Source organism: Oreochromis niloticus, linkage group LG4 (genome assembly GCF_001858045.2).
Source record: "Oreochromis niloticus isolate F11D_XX linkage group LG4, O_niloticus_UMD_NMBU, whole genome shotgun sequence".
Taxonomy (NCBI): Eukaryota; Metazoa; Chordata; class Actinopteri; order Cichliformes; family Cichlidae; genus Oreochromis; species Oreochromis niloticus.
In genome coordinates, this window is record NC_031969.2 from 10,549,281 (window position 1) to 10,563,502 (window position 14,222).

Sequence of the window (14,222 nt, forward strand, 5' to 3'; positions counted from 1 at the left end):
TTGCTGTCACAAGGCAGAAGCTACAGTCCGTTTTTTGACAAAGTGACTTTTACATAGCCTTTATTTATCTGGCTAAGAAGTCTCACTGACATTAAAGTGTTCTTTTTTTTAATAGAGGTTAGGTCAAGAGCACAGCAGAAATTACAACAAATATAACATCACAGTTGTATAAGGATATTTTTAGTAGCCAAAAGGGACTGAATTGGTTACTGTGTAGCTACAATTACGCAAAGTTATGAAGATACTTAAAACTGGTAATTCCTTGAGTTATATATGTCAGTATAACTCACTGATGAATCCAGTTGACTTCAGTGTATTTACCAAAATAAGCAAAGACAGTACACATAAAAAACAACACAAACATTGGAAATCACTTTTTAGCACAACACCAGCTCTGGTCTTATATTTCACAGACATCAATGAGGTCTCGTCTATCCAAGTAAACTTCTGGTGTTTGTCTTTCTTTTTTTTAGAGTCATCTATCCGCCCATTTTGCTAAGCAGACATTTCTCTCCTTTTCCCCTCTCAACACACACACACCCTTTTGTTTCCCTCTTGTCTTTGCAGCCTGATTAAAAGTGACTGGCTGACCGATTGTTTGCCATCTGTGACTGGTCATAGTTTCAGAGAGGGAAGCCCTATTCACCGTTCTTCCCTAGCCTCGCTCCCTTCCACTCTGCCTCCCTCCCCTTTGCGATGCAGCCAATGGATTGGTCGTCTGCAGCGTCATTGATCCACAGGTCACCGTGGTGACAGTCTGACTCCAAGGCACGGGCCAGTTACCAGCTGTGTGTGTATGTGTGTGTGTGTTGTGCCTGCCAGCTGGCCAGTTCGTGCTTCAATTGGATTAGCTTCCCATTTACGGCCTAAATGGATTCTTAACGCCGTCCCTCCCCACCCCCCTACCTCACGACTTCTTAAATGCACTAGCTATAGACACACAAATAATGTACTGACCACGCCCCATGCTGCCACCCTGACAGTATCTTATGTCATTTATCCTAATGCATATATGGTATATATAAATAATGGATGAAACTCTTAAGTGTCTTTTGTGATTCCTGGCATTTTGTGATCCTCAGACGAGTTCATGCCCAGCAGTGAGGCTGGTAGCTCAAATGAATGTGAGGATATTTTTAACATTGCAGTTGATTTGACTGTTTGGCACTTCCTGTGTGTTGGACTCTTCAACGAATGTGATTTATATCTGTCAGTTGCAGGCCAGTGCAAGAGTGTCACCCTGGTGTTTGAAAGTCATGTGACTATGACCACTTTTCACACTTTTTTTGGTAAACAAACGGAGTCTCTTTGTAACGGTTGAACAGTTATAATAAGGAGCAGTGTTTTTCTTTCCCCTCTCTCTTTCCTCTCTGCCTCTTCCTGTGCACCCACCTCACTTCCTCCTGTAGCTCTGGGCCCTCATTGGCCCAAATTTCAGGCCGAGGTGCCTTTTAAGGGTGCAATATGTTACTCAGGTAAACTGATGACAAAGCAGTCTCAACCATGAATGGAGAAATGTCAGATGTCAACGCAAAAGCAGCACAGGTAGATGACCTCAAGCATTTGCTATGCTAGAGGTGCAGTTTTTTTTTTACACAAAAGTGTAGAAATGCATGCAGGATTGCACACTTTTAGATGTAAAAGCTCATTTGCAGGATATCATTACTGCTGCACAAGCTCAGAAGACTGACAGCTTTAGCTATCTCTGTATCTAATTCTATCTCCTACTCATGCACACACACAATCCTTAGTCAACCCCTGCATGGTGGTGGACCCAGGGAGGCTTAAGTCTCCTCTACCATCTGTCTCTGTCTAGTAGGAGGGAGCCTCCTCTCACATTGGCTCATTTCACCACTTACCAGCCCTCTGATTGGCTTGTGTGGGAATTATGAGCTTCTGACAGGCTGCAGCCATGCTCCCACTTCCTGATCTACCTTACTTCATTGCTGCCCCCACTAAAGCATGGCGAGAGAGGTCAGCCACCTACTCACGCCCATGCATGCTCTTTGGTCTGCAGTCCTTGGTGATCGGTTGTTTGCGCACTCCTTGCATAACATCACAGCCTGTCCTCTTATTTCTGCATTTCCCAATTCCCTTTAAATCTTCTCCTCTGTTTCATTCTCTGTCATTTACTTCCCCCTCTGTGTCTCCACCTAAATCAAAAGTCAGCTGCTGACCATTCCCTCAAAATAAACGCGTCCGGGGGAATTGTGGCATCGTGCCGAGTCATATCTCGGTCCACACCCTCTTTTCAGCTCTGGAAATCTATCTCCTCTCCTCTGCATAGTAACCAAGCCCACCCTTTCCCATTTGCCACCAAAAAACAAGTTCAGTGCAGCGCTGCAGCATGCACCCAGTGGCCCCCGAATTTGCTGCTGAGTAAAGTTTACGTGTGTCGCTTGGCTTTGTCGTCGTATTGTGACACCTCGCTTTTGTTTTAAGCCGGCAGGGGAGGCTTATGCATGTGTGCCGGTGGGGTATATTGTTTTTGCACGGGGCGATTTCTGTTCATTTCTGTTTGCAGTTCCCACCCTTCTCTTCTCTCACACTGGCAGTTTGAATGAGCTGCCTGTTCTGTCCTGATTGGCTGCCAGCAGTTGCCATATAAGGGCATAGGCCTGCAGCAGAGGCAGGAAGTGGGGTAAGGAGGAAGTGGAGAGCCGGCTCTCAGAGACCGGCAGCAGAACGTGTGGCTTATGGAGGATTCATAAGAAAATTGCCACACCTTTTCTTTAATCCCTTTTTCTCCAGATTCTCTTTTCAGTTTCTAATCCCTTTAATTTATGACCCAATCATCTCCTCTCCTCCTCTTCGTCTGACATAACGATTCCCATCAATCATCTCTCTTTTCGTCTTTTGTTTTCCTCCGCTTCTCCTCCCTTCTGTCTTAGCATCCCTTTTCCCAGACAAGCACATGTGTGGAGCCGGTCATCCATGGGTACCACCCGCAGTACCTGTGCTTGAAATGTGTGCCCGGAAGCCTCTTAATCACTCACACCAGCGTTTTTTCAGCTTAGTGCAGCATATTAGCTTTACTTTACAAGTGCAGAGCAGAGTCCAGTTGGAACTGGGCAGCAACACATGGCAACAAAGATTTACACGAGTGAAGCGTGACATAACGCGCCGGCGGGAGGCATCAAAGGAGAGCTCTCCGTTTCTTCTGTCCACATCTGAACATCCAGCAGAGATTACAGGGGGAAGGCGAGCGTGGAGGTTCCTGTGCAGACTGAGGGATGTAAGATGGAGGCCGCAGTTTTATTTATAAAGTCTGAATAGTCTCCTGCCACTGCTGTGGTAATCCAGTCTGGATTTATAAAGATAAACTCAAAATCTGCACTTACCCGCCCCCACTCCCAGGACTATGGCAGCCAAGTCAACCTATGAGCTTTGGCAGCCTCCAGGAAGTTTTGAAACTTGAGCTCTAGTGAGTAGCCTTTGTTAAATTTCAGATTTTTGAAGCTTGTCAGGGGACTCGTGTTTGAAAACGTTACCTACTAGGTAGGTGTATGTAAGAAAAATCCCTGTGAGCCCAAAAGCTCAGGCCTCAGAGCGTTTGAAATGCTCAGTTTTACACAGTTATTTCTACTAAAGCTCTGTGTGATATTACAAATGTGGGCACAGCAGCCCCACCTACCCGCTGTTCAAATCTTCTGTTTTACGAGGGGCAGCCAGTCAGAAGACAGCCAGCTTTAAAGGTTCTGGGAAGAGAGGGGCTTATTTCAGACAGATGATCAACTGAGGGCCTGCTTTAAATGAGGATCAATTTGAATGGCGACTCATGCAAAGCTACCCTTACAGAGTCCAAAGGAATGAATGAGTTCTTGAGAAGGAGCACTTCTTGGATTTATCCCACTTCTTTACAGGCTTAAATAACAAAAACAAAACTCCAAATCACTCCCTTATTAAATGAATGAGCTGAAAAGCAACATAACAGGGCGCCTTTCGTATAATTTAAGTTCATTGTCTGATTTATAGCGGGATTAATGATCAATAAATAAAATGGGCTTAATTAATGTTTTCATTTGTTACATAAAGTTAAACGTTTTTTCAGTTACAATGGGTACACTATTATGATCCAGGTGTCACGCAATGAAGCAGTTGGCCTGAAACCCTGGGGCGGTTGGAGTCTGGTAATACCTGCAAAGTGACTGTGACAGAGAGGATGACAGTGCTGCCAGTCTGATGTCACAACTCCTGCAGCACTTTCGTCCGTCTCTGCGGGGTTTGTTTGTGTTCGGGTTGGAGCGTGAGGTATTTTAGAGTACATTTTGAGTGCATTCTTCATCGGTTTCAGTGCCAGAGTGCGTATTCCGTGTGACCTGGGTGTGCATTAGTGAGGCCACACCCTCTTGTTAAGACTGACGTCCATAAAAGGAGATCTTTAAGTTTGTCACATGACAACAATCTGAGGAATGCAAGTCACATGGGATGCCATCTCAAGGAAATCAGCTTCACCCCCTAAGGACTGTGTTGTGTGCGTGTGCGTGTGTGTCTGCGTTTGTCTTATTAGTTATGTGCTCTGTGTAGACACATGATGTATCAGTGTGTTACTGATGAACAGTGCTACTCTGTGTATTTTAGTAACTTTCCCCTTTCTTTGACTTCATGTGTTTGTGCGTGCGTGCGTGTGTGTTGTTGCATGTGTGCGTGCTTGCTACATTACAGGGGAATTCACAGCTCGAGAGATTTCACTTCTCGTTCAGTTGTGTTTCAGTAACTGGAAACTGCAGAGGAGGACGTTCCAATTTCCTTCTCTGTCAAGAGAACAAGCACTTCTATGTGTGTGTGTGTGTGTGTGTTCGTGTGTGATTGATTGTGTACTTCATGTGCGGCCTGTACGCCTGTCAGTTAAGTACAAAGATGGGTGGGTTCAAACCCATTGATGTTACACAGATCGGCACACTGATGTGTCTACGAGCTGCTGGAAAACAGTAATAAAACCATTAGATCCTGATGATGAGCCCTGCATACATGAAGAGTGGACCTGTAACACACATCTGTGGTCATGTAGAAATGAAAATCAGCACTCACACCACTTCCTAAAGCTGACCGTGTGGGCTACATGCTGATGCTGCTCTGTAGTGCCTCCTACAGCTGCTGATCCTCCACTGAAACCACACGGTTGTCACTTTTTTTATTGCTACACACACAAAGGGACTTCCTCTTTTTTCACTACAAGGCACCATATAAGGTCAACGTTTTGACAGGTAGACACCACTACTTCGCACTCAAAGTTCAACCACTAGCACTTATGGCAAATGCGTTAGTCATATCTGGGTAAAAAACCAGGCTGTATAAACCACCTTTTCTTTCATCACTGTGAATCTGCAAGCATGCGTGTTAGTCATCGTGGGGACAGGAAATTTGAGGCAACAACCCGATGCCTGCCTTAGCTGTCCTCAGCGTACCCGTTTACATGTACGCTCCAGTTTTTTTCTAAACTGGACCAACAGCATTAGATAGGTTTCTGTTTTAGCTTCATTTAAATATTCCTGAGTTGAGGATTTTCATTTCAGGACTGCATAACTGGTCGGCCCTGCTTGACGCCATTTACTTGTTTTTGCAAGAGAATTTTTTTTTTTTTGCCAGCAAACAAAACACCAGGCTTTCTTTTCAGCTAGTGTGTCTAGTGTGGTTAACTTAAACAGCCTGTAGTTTAACCAGAATGTATCTGTGAGGCCGCACATAACTACAGTAAGGTTCTGTAGCTAACATGAAAGGTAAACACTTCATTACAACGCAGAATGTAAATTGAGGGAGAGAGTCTGAAGTCCGGGGTATGTAGAAAATCAGATGGTTATGAAATACTTCACCCTGGACTGACCAGCTTACGGCACATCACCTGCATGTGATGCATTCAGAATAATTCCTTTGAGATGAAGTAGGGATAAAATGAATGAACTCAGTGTAATTCTTATCATCTGAGGAATGTGCTGTGTGGTGTTATGCTACGGGAAATCCATAAACAGATTCTGATTCAGGCTTCTGTCGGACCCTCTGCGCTGACTCAGCTCTGTGCTCAGGCCGCCACCTCGCTGCCTAACCCGGGCTTTTACAGCATGAGAAAACTTGGATACATTATCGATACTCATCTGAATTCGGTCATACCTCTTTCCCATCACCACCTCTCCCCCTGCTCCTCCTCCTTTCCCATCCCAGAGCTATTCCCGCCCAGGCCACACAGCTGAGATCCCACCTCAACCCTCCGTCTGGACACACACATGCCAAAGGGGAAACGGGACCTCAAACAGGATCTCCAAGACTTTGGCACTTTTCTCTGGGATGCCAAATAACTTCACCATCTCTCTCTTTGTTTGACAGTCTGTCCAAATAAAACACCCCTTCTTTCCTCTTCTCCCTCGCTCCAAGTCTTCTCTCCCCCCTCTGCATTGTTGTATTAAGCAAGAAATTCGCACAAACCTATGACCCAGTTGCACTCCCGTTTCCCTTTTCAGTGTGGGCACATATTCACTTCCTGTCAAGCGGTTACAGTGGAAAACACTTTACTGCTTCAGCGTGTCTTTTATTGGAAGCGCAGGCAAAGAGGGAAGAAGTTAGCAGAGAAACTGGCTAAGGAGACACAGGGAAAAGAGCCTTGTGTGTGCGTTTGTGTGCGTATACTGTTACACGTATGTAAAAACATCTGTGTGTGAGCGTGCATTACAGCCAAACATATGGGATTCCCTAAGCAGTGGGGAGCTACATTTTACCAAACACCCCAAAAATGTAGGTCAAGAGGCGCAGCATTTTTCCTAGCAATGTTGCATAACCCTGAACACACACACTCACACACAAGCATTAGCTGTGACTGTGCTGATGTGCAGGGAAGGAATCCAGTGTAAGCAACTGTAAAAACACTTTGTGAGGCCTTCACTTGCAGCTGCGTCCGCTGGTGTCATTGTTCTACACATGCTGATATGAAAATATCCAATGTGGGTGTTTAGCTTTGTATGTGTGGGTGTGCCCTGTGTTAAGATATGGCCACAGTGGACAGGAGAAAATGGAGATTGGGCTTTTACAGGTAGATGACTCCCTGCACTGTCATTGGCTGAGGAATGCAGGTAATCACCTGGACTGGATTGCCTTTTAAGGAAACAGACCAGCTGTAAATCTCTCTCACTCTCTCTCGCTCTCTCTCTTTATCTTTATCTCTCTGTCACACATGCACACGGACATGCACACATGTGACCATTCGTTTTGCTACACCTCTGCGTCCCTTTCTTTTGCCTATTTTAGCTTTTAGCTCTCCAAATTCTTTGTGACTTCTCTCGTCGGCTTTCCTGTCACTCCTACGCTTGAACGCACCCCTCCGTGTTATGAAAGGCTTGAAGGGGAAAGTGGAGAAACTGGACAAAGACGGAGGATGAGAAGAGGGATTGAGAGAGGTAGTTACGCCTTTCTTGGCTCATCTGATTGTAAGCTGATAACCTGGAACATACTACCAAGCTGTTACATAAGGGATAGGGGACACCCTGAGAGAGAGTGTGTGTGTGAGACACAGTAAGCAGCAGTCTCATTTCTGTCTTGACCCCCAGCCCCCTCCCCCATTTTCTTTCCTACAGCACAGACAACTGGGTTAGTCACACTGCTATTTACTTCATGTGAAAGAATCTGCTTGGATGTGTGATCCAGTGTGCGCTTTCAGAGCGACCACACTATAGCTGAGAGGAAATGGAACATGCTGTACGTCTGGCTCTAATTCATCTTCCTTATTCTGACCCGATTTTAACAAACATCACCATGTGCTCGTGTGCCTGATATTGAATAGCTGACATACGTTAGAGGTCGCTGAATGTCCCACAGAGTTATTTAATGGAAAGTCCTGTATCATTTCAGAAGCGAAAATGGGCGTGGAGGGGCAGTTTAATGGGGAATTGTGGTCTTGGTTGCATAATTATTAAAAGCAAAACTTGAATAGAAATTCCCTGCACTCTGTCATCCCCCTGAATGCATCATTCACTATATGAGTGGGATAATATGCAGATTTTTTATTCTGCCTCTTAAATATTTAGAGATTAAAAAAAAGATTCCAGTCTGTAAAAATAGAGCGATGATGTGTGAAATGTTGTAAAATGACTTTAGAGTATATACTAAAATATGATATGAATGTTAGGTCTACCTCCCTAGTGTCTATTTGGACCCCTTTTACCTTCAGACCTGCTTTAATTCTTAATTCTTCATGGCACAGATTCAACAAGGTGCTGAAAACATTCCTCAGAGATTTTGGTCGTATTGATGTGACAGCATCACACAGTTGCTGCACATCCATGATGTAAGTGTCCCGTTCCACCACATACCAAAGGTACCCTACTGGATTTAGATGTGGTGACTGTGGAGGTCATTTGAGTGCAGCGAACTGAGATGATTTTAGCTTTGTGGCATGTTATCCTGTTAGAACAGGGGTGTCGAACTCCAGGCCTCGAGGGCCCGTGTCCTGCAGGTTTTAGATAACACCCTGGGTCACCACACCTGAATCAAATGATTAGTTCATTACCAGGCCTCTGGAGAACTTCAAGACATGTTGAGGAGGTAATTTGGCCTTTAAATCAGCTGTGTTGGACACATCCAAAACCTGCAGGACAGCGGCCCTCGAGGCCTGGAGTTTGACACCTGTGTGTTAGAAGCAGCCATCTAAAGATGGATAAACTCATAAAGGGTCAGTAGTATTTAAAAAAATCCTCGGTTGTTGCTAAGTGATCCAAAGAGTCCCAAGAAAATATCCCCCACATTATTGCACAATCACCACAAGCTTCAGTTTCCTTTTCTTAGCTGACAGGAGAGGCACCTGGTGTGGTCTTCTGCTGCTGTAGCCCAACTCATTGTGCATTCAGAGATGCTCTTCTGCGTACTTTTGTTGACACCAGTGGTTATTTGGGGTACCGTTGCCTTCCTGTGAGCTTGAGCGTGTGGGTAAATCTCAATAGATGATCATTTTCTGAAAATACTCAAACCAGTATGGCACCAACAACCACGGCATGTTCAGAGTCACTGAAATCACCTTTTTTCCCTCATTATGATGCTCACTGGCTTGACTGTGTGTACATGAATAAATGCTGCTGCATTTATAAATAAATCCCGTTGCAACTTATTAACTTTTTGCACCATAAATACCTGACTGTAAGAAAAGCTTGTTGGTGTAACAGATGAGAGTACTTTTCTTAAGGATAAGGTGATATGTGACTAATCCCAGCTGGAAACTTAGACTGAAACTTGTTAGGTTGAGCAATGAAACAGTTAGCCTGGTCTAGTAGGAAACACTGAGTTGTGCATTATGTAACTCATATTTAAATTAAGCTGAAGTTGTTTTGTTTTTCTCAGCTTTGCATGTAGGTTTGGTTCCTTTTGAGCTGTACCAGGAACTGAAAGCTGCAAGATGTTCCATAAAAACAGTGTTTCTAAAAGCGGTATTCCAGAGAATCTCATTGGGGTCATGTTACAGTTGCCTTTTAGTAGGAAATGTAACTTCCTGTAATTAATAAAGTGATAAATTTTATGATAGAGAGGTTAATGATTTCTTTGTAGATGTGTACCTACTGTATGCGACCTTACGCTGGGCTGAAACCAGTGTACCCTGAAGTCTGGCTCACGAGGGTGGCAGCTCAGTGTGCCAGATGTTAACGATCCCTGCCCCTGTGTGTACAGTGGCCGTGTGCAAGTGTAGTGCATGTGTGTGTCAGCAGATGGTGTGTGTCCATCACACAGACACACACACATTTTCTTCCATTATCAGTTCCCAGTCATCAATTATTCACACCAGGAGACTGAAAGCAATGAAGAAAAAAAACGTGTTTCCTGTAGAATCTGCCAGCTCGATTTCATTTTACCTGAAATTTGATAGAACTGCATAAATATTATGAGCATGGAAAATTTAGGGTGGTGTTTTATTCATGTGTGCTGGTGTATTTGTCTGTGTGTCCCAAAAAAGAAGAAAACAAAGCGAGAACAGCTAAATCTTTCAGGGGGTCTGTGTAATAAGAGGCCAGCAGAGAACAGCTGGTGTTTGGTGTGTGTGTGTGTGTCCAAAGAGGCTCTCTGAGGGGGCCTCCAACCCTTTGTTGAGAGAGGGCATATCATTAGCATCTAAAACTCCTCATTGCCCGTGAAGAAAAAGAGAGATGAAAAGCTGAGGCGAGACGAAGGGAGCAGGTCAGAGACAGAGAAGAAGACAGAGAGAGAGAGAGAGAGAAAGAAGAGAGGTAAAGGGATGGAGAAGAAGGAGGGAGGGGACTCCGATGGTGGGGGTACAGCAGGAAAGTGGTGGCAATAACCGGCAACACCTGTCACTTCAGACAAATGGACTGTCTGTGTGTACGTGTGTGTGTGTCCAGCCGTCCACTGGGGATACACATGTGTTGCTGTGTGTCTGTGCAGAGCTGTGGGCGTGGAACCATGAAATTGGTGGATGATCTAACTTGTGTAGTATGCTGCTGTCGCCAGTTGGTGGAGCAACAGAGCTCCTTTAGACTGACCTGAGTGCTGTACAGGCAGGCAGCAGATCTTAGGGTGATTTGGTGTAATAAAAAAGACCAGACTTTTTGTTATTGCACTGTCCCTTAAAATTTTGTATCTACTTAATGACATAGGACATGTCACAGTTTGGTAAAATGGAGAATAGAAGAAGAATCGACCTTTGACCTGTGGGTTAAGCTATCCTTTCAGGGATCACATCCACGTGGGACGCAGCAATATGATGTTTATATAAAACTATGTGAACTTACATGATTATCTGAAGAAGTATATTTGGTTGTTTAAAGACAGATTTAGATTTATTTTATTTACTGAAATATTTTTGGGGTGTTAAATATATACCTGATCATTTGAATCAGGTGCGCAGGAGCAGGGATTTGGCTCACATGATAACACTGAGTGGTGGGATTTGTCAGTAGGTGCTAACATAAATTTGTACCAACGTACAGGAAATGTTGACAAGAACTTTTTATGGAAAAGAAAAGAGCAATTCATGTGATTGGACAGTGAGGCTCACTCCCTCAGTGAGTACAGTCTAAATCAGGCCTAAGAGTGGACCCCAGAATCAAGTTTGAGAAACAGTTGGGAGGTCAGGGGTCAGTTAAGGGCAATGTGTGTGTATAAATGATTGTGACTTGTCTGTCTGTGTTGGGAGCTTGGAGAGGAGTTTATGTAAGGTAACAGGATGTTTTGGTACTCCAAAAGTCAAATGATAGAAATGTGATATCCGCCTCTGCTTCATCGAGTTCTGCAGAGTACTTATCAATGTCAGACACACGAGGCACAAAGGCCTCCAGTCACACATACAGACAAACCCTTGCATGCATGAGCACGCACACACAATTTGGTTGTTAGATTAAATGGTTATGTGAAAATTAACTTTATTTGTTAAAATGAAATGAAAGTAGTGAACCAACTGCTTGTTTTCTACTACAACTACAACATGAGTATATACAGAAAACTGTGATGTTCTTGTACCCTTATAGCACATTATTACCCTGAGGCAACAAAGCAATTTCAGGTGCAGGGCACATTTAGTGATTGATATATCATCAGGGATGCCCAAGCTCTCGAAAAGTCGGGGGAAATATTTTTTTCTCCCAGAAATAATATTCATGCCACAGAGGTCTAGTCCTGCAAAAGCCTTTTCCCCATGAATTTAGATTTGTCCAAGAGCCCACTTCTCATCAGTGGGCCCTGGTTCTTTAACAGGAGCCAGTATTTCTTTAGTTCATGTTTACTGTCATGTCCTGAGGTAAGCTTGGGTGGCCTTGGGGGCTTTATTGGATGCATGTTTCAATAGGGGTAATATTACCACTACATTCATACACATATGCACCTGTGCCATTCCCACCAATGCTGTACACAGTGTTTTAATGTCTTTCGGCTCATTGTTTTGGTTTTACGTACCTCTGCTTTACTGCTTTGTCCCCGCTCTCCTGTCCAACACCAAACCGCTCAAAGACACAACTAGCAATCATCTGGTGGTCACCAGCTCCAAGTTAGATAAGGACAGAGACAGAAACTGGCCAGCTTTGTTATCAGGTACCTGCTTACTCAAGCTGATAATACGCTAATGCTACGTTTACACTTAGTCTTTCAGTAAATGTTTAGCTCTAAATAAGTTGACTAAACCTTAACAGGGCAGGCTTTGTAAGGGTAATGACATGATGCCGTCTGAAGGAAAAGAAAAGCTGAGTCACTGTTTGTTAAGACAGAGAGAGATTTAAAATGTGCAGCTGTTTACTGCATCAGAGATGAAAGAATTAAGGCTGGAAGAAAAGGAAGGAAATTAGTCAGGAGAAAGATCTATCAGGGCTACAGTGTTCATTCATAAGGACAGGATATGATGTCACAGGCTCTCACAGTGAGGCAGGAAGAGGTATTTTTAGTGGTCCCGATCAGGTTTCCCTTAAGGCGCCAATCATGCCACAATCAATTCAAACACACACAAAAGACAGAGCTCTCTGGCTTCTCCTGAGTTGTGGGGAGAGCAGCGTGTGTGTCTGAGTGTGGGGGGAGGGGCCTGAAAACGAGAAGATGTGACAGTTGCACCCGCAGTTGACCGTCACGCTAGCATAAAAACACACAGAAAAACAGATAATACGTGATGCCAGCAACACAAACGCATGCACCTGCGCTGGCCTGCTTGTGCCTCATTGCTCCGTCTCTCCTCGAGCGGCCTGCATCTTTCTGTCGGCTTCAGGCGTCGCCGTCACACAGAATCTCACACACACACTTAGTAATGTGTTAAACGAAGAGAGAGGCTGTGAAGTAGCTCTGCTGATCTCAGTTCAGCTGCTTTTCTGTAGCCATGACAATGTGAGGGCACAGAGAGCTGGAGGACACCCCCAGAGCACACACACACATCGACACACACACACACACACATGCTGAACTTTGACCTGACCTCCGTGTGAAGAATGGAGGTGAAGGCAAGTTGGGGGGGGGTTGCCCAGTGGCTTCAGCTTCCAGTTCTTTGTTGGTGGAGAGGAGGCCCTTAGTAGGGCAGCAGCTGTGTGCACACACTCACAAGAAAACACACACACACACATTCCTTACTGATTGCAAGAGTCACTAGCACACACACACACACACACACACACACACACACACACACACACAGGACCCTCTCAGACATCCACCTTCAGGATTGTTTCAGTCCATCTTTCAAAAAGTTTTTTTTATGCAGTTTTCTTCATATAACAGTACTTATGGAAACATTTAAAAGGCTTTAATTATGACTGACTGGACATTTAGCAAACCTGAAGCATGAAATCTGGAGAACGGTTTCTCAAGAATTTAAGAATATCAAGTATTTAATTTGTCAATGGCTGCTTGAAATCAAAGCCAACATAAAGCATAAGAACAAAAAAACCCTCTTACATTTCTAACTTTATTCACCTTTGATAATGAGACAGATTTGGTTTGAGGTTTTAAGTTAAAGTATTTCCACTATCTGTTATTTAGATTCAGTTATTGCTTAAGAAATGTGACTCTCAGACATTAGAGCTAACTATAGAAGCCCTTATTGGGGGCTTTAACGTGTCGTTAGCATTTTTTAGGGTGAACTTCACCAATTTCCAAGCTCTTCTTTGTGAGGAAGACTCATGAGGGCAGGAAAACAAAGAGAGGGAAAACAGGCATTTGTTGGTTTCATGACACAAGACTGTAATGACCAGGAAAGTGATCAATATAATCAATGGAAGGACCCTGTTGTAGAACAAATTCAGGTCATTATGTCTCCCACACTAGACTGGAGCACATTAGGGATCGAGCAGTGATGGGAGGCTAAGAAATCATTCGCTCGGTGTTGAAATGCTGGCATGTTTGCTACAGCCTTCTGTCACAGTTCATATGATTTACTGCAGCAGGAAAAGTGGGACAGTTCATTCATGTCTTCACTGAGTTGGTCAATGCTCACTGTAAAATATAGGTTAATGCTTGAGAGGTGACGCAGATTCTGATCCAGCCGGTTTCTCATTATTGCTCTGCCGTCCCTGGCGAGCTAAAGCTGCTCTGCGCTCAGTTGTGCATGTCTGCTCAGACCTGATACAACCCCAGCTGACCTAATATAAGATCTGTAGAGCGAGGACACTCCATACAGTTTGGTTTGCGCTTGCCTGCTCGCACACACTCACCATCAAACAATGGTTTCCGCTAGTTGGGGTTTGTAAATATAGGTCAGAGGAGAGGGAGAGTCCCCCTGCTCTCCCCATCGTTCTCCCTTTCTTTCTCACCCTGTTCATATCCGT